The sequence below is a fragment of the Hemibagrus wyckioides genome, linkage group LG28, assembly GCF_019097595.1.
Source record: "Hemibagrus wyckioides isolate EC202008001 linkage group LG28, SWU_Hwy_1.0, whole genome shotgun sequence".
Taxonomy (NCBI): Eukaryota; Metazoa; Chordata; class Actinopteri; order Siluriformes; family Bagridae; genus Hemibagrus; species Hemibagrus wyckioides.
In genome coordinates this window covers 4,979,552-4,982,756 of record NC_080737.1, presented here as the reverse complement: position 1 = coordinate 4,982,756, position 3,205 = coordinate 4,979,552, and positions in this window count along the sequence as shown.

Sequence of the window (3,205 nt, the reverse complement as noted above, 5' to 3'; positions counted from 1 at the left end):
TTTAAAAATTTCAGGGATTTCTCCTTCAAAGTCTAAATATTATTAACAGTCTGAAGGTTTATCATGTTTATTTTATTTTGCAAAGATATTAGACGTTCCAAACACAATAATTAAAAAGTAGATTCTTAATTACCTAAATTTATCTGGAAAAATAAACTACATTATTTAAAGAAATGAACGTAATGCAATTCCTATTCACATGGAATCTTAAATTTTTGTGTCTTCTTTTTGTGTACAAATATATATTTTTTTTCCCCACAAACAATTAATATGAAATAAAAAATTTATTGGATATTAACATGAATACTTTTGTTTTTACATAATTGTGTTAAAATGATATTAATTTTGTTTATTTTACAGTTAATGAGGAAGATAAATTACTTACTTATTCAACAGTTCTTGTTAGTGATACAGTACCATCAGGATGTGTGAGATTGTTGCAGGATCGGATTCCTTCCAGTGTTCAGGCTTTAAATTTGACATTATGGTTCACTGAAATATACAATTAATTTAATGGACAGAAAATGCAACAATATTCAAGTAAGGCTACTGTTCATGAACCTATAAGCCTACTTGAAAATTCATTTAGAACACTAGCTTTACTAATTTAGATTAGAAATTAATCTGAATGTATATTAACACATTTCCATTGAGATTCCCAGTTTACAACAGTTTCAGAAATACATGTTTATTTTGAAAAGGAGTCGTGCTGCTGTACTTCCCTCATGGAAGAAGGAAGCCGTCGTGTTTACAGCTGTAACAGTGAGCGCTTATGAGGATCAGTTAAATGCGTATTGTCCTGTTTATTTTAATAACTTTTAGACTATTATAATTATGTGCTTTGATTAACCTTTATTTCTGTAGGCTTTGGAACGTTATACTGCTCCAGGTAAGAGCTGTTTCTTGTATAAGTTCATGTCTTGATGTTAATCATGTGTTGATTTGTATTATAATAAGTACTTTATGGTACGAATTACAATCTAGAAGGGCTGGAAATTGTACAAAATTGCATTCTGTTCATTTTCATTTATTTAATAATTGTATGTTATGGTTTAATTATTATTATTCAATTCAACCTACTGAATTTAACTTTCACACTGCCTTTTGTCTTCATAGACACTGTTCAGAACCTATAGTGGGGAAGACAGGGGCAAAGATGACCAAACAAAAACAACTAGGCTGGTAAAAATAGAAATTGAATGAAACCCAGGCTGTTTTAGAATAATAACTGTAGAATTTGTTTATTTTTTAAACAGGTTTTATACTACTGAGTCTTTGGTGAAATCCTCAATATGTCCAAGCCTCAAAAATCTCATAAGGCCATGGGGGATGAGGAGTGAACGTCCCACCTGTAACAGTTTTCCAGCAAAGGTATGTGGCCCTCTGCAGCTGGCAACAGACCTGATCCTCACCAGAAGTTATAGTGGTATGACTTATTTCAGAGGGTATGTATAGAAAACATAGACATAAAAGCATAGCATGCAATCTATAGGTTTCATGCCAACTGACAGTGTTTTTTTTTTTTTTTTTTACATCAAAGATAAGTAAATGTCCAATGCAGGCCTATGGAGAGACATCACTTTTTTCCAGATCCAAGTTATTGAGGAGAATTTGGTTCTTAAATATCTCAATCTATCCATCCATCCATTGACTATACCCGCTTATTCCTAATTAGGGTCACGGGGGTCTGCTGGAGCCTATCCCAGCACACATAGGGCAAAAGGCAGGGGTACACCCTGGACAGGTCTATCTCAATCTATTATATCTCCCACTTTGACATTGCTTAAATTTTACTGCCATAAATGTAGACTTTGATGTATATTTTATTCATCATGTTGTTTTAGGCATCATGGGGCAATTTTCATTTGACCCAGCACTTCTATCAAGCACGGTCCCCTCACCAAACCCACATTCGCTGTGTTTGTGGACCCTGGACCCTCAGCCACCAGCACTCCCTGCACTGCCCATCAGCCAAGCAGTGTTCCTCTAATTTCAGCATTTAAAATTTAAAATAGAAAATCACAGTCAGGGAAGACTCGATATCACACAAACCCCCTCACAATTATTTTAAACAGATTAAAATCTCTAACATGAGCTGTGTTTTCTGTACAACATTTTATTACATGATTCAAACTCACATGTGCAGAACACACAAGCTGAATCCCATAAAGAAAATAATCACACCACTGACTGTGACTGCACTGAGAAAAAAAAAACACCTCATGAACTATTTCATTATTTAAATATAAACTATTTATAATGATTCACTATGTGTTTTTATATTTTTATTAAAATCATTAAAATTGTAGCTAAACGTCCGTCAGAGCACAGAGTGAAGATTGTTTATCAGCTGTTCTGACTGTAAATCATAAGTTTTTCTCATTGTATTTTATCTAACATTACATTTTTCTCTGTTGTTTTTCATGATCCCTCTCCCAGAGGTAAGTAAATAACTCGACTTCACACTAATGGTAAAGTCTGATATTTTATAAACTTGTCACATATATTACATTTTAATCCAGGAATCAAACAGAGACCTAAAAATCATTTTCAGATCATGTTTAAAAACAAGTAAAAAGAAATCGTAAAACAGAATAAATAAGAACAAATACTGTACAAATCATAGTGTAGAACTGTAATATGATCATACAAACCTTCAATGGAGGCTCCAATGTTGGGCTTGAGACCACTACTGCAAGCTAGATTTATTCTGTTCTTCATCCTGAGACGAATTCCTATAACTCGTAACCATCATGTAACTACTGATTTATTTATTTATTTATTTATTTATTTATTTATTTATTTATTTATTTATTTATTTTATTTTATTTAATTTTTTTTTTATATTGGACTGTTCTTCTTGGAGTCATGATTTAACGCCTCATCCGAATGAGCTTCAGATTTTCAGTATACAGTAATACCTTGACTTACTAGTTTAATTCGTTCTGTGACCGAGCTTGTAACTCAATTTGCTCATATATCAAATTAAATTTCTCCGTTAAAATGAATTGAAATGCTATTAATCCATTCCAGCCCCCCAAAAACCACACCCATTTTTTTGTTATGTGTTTTTAAATAAGAAAAATGTACTTTAGAAATAGCAAATAATGTATAAAAAATAATAATACATAATAAAAAAGAATGTAAATCTAGCCATGGGGGTCACAGTCCAGTGACTTCTGTGCCGGTCCCAAGCCCGGATAAA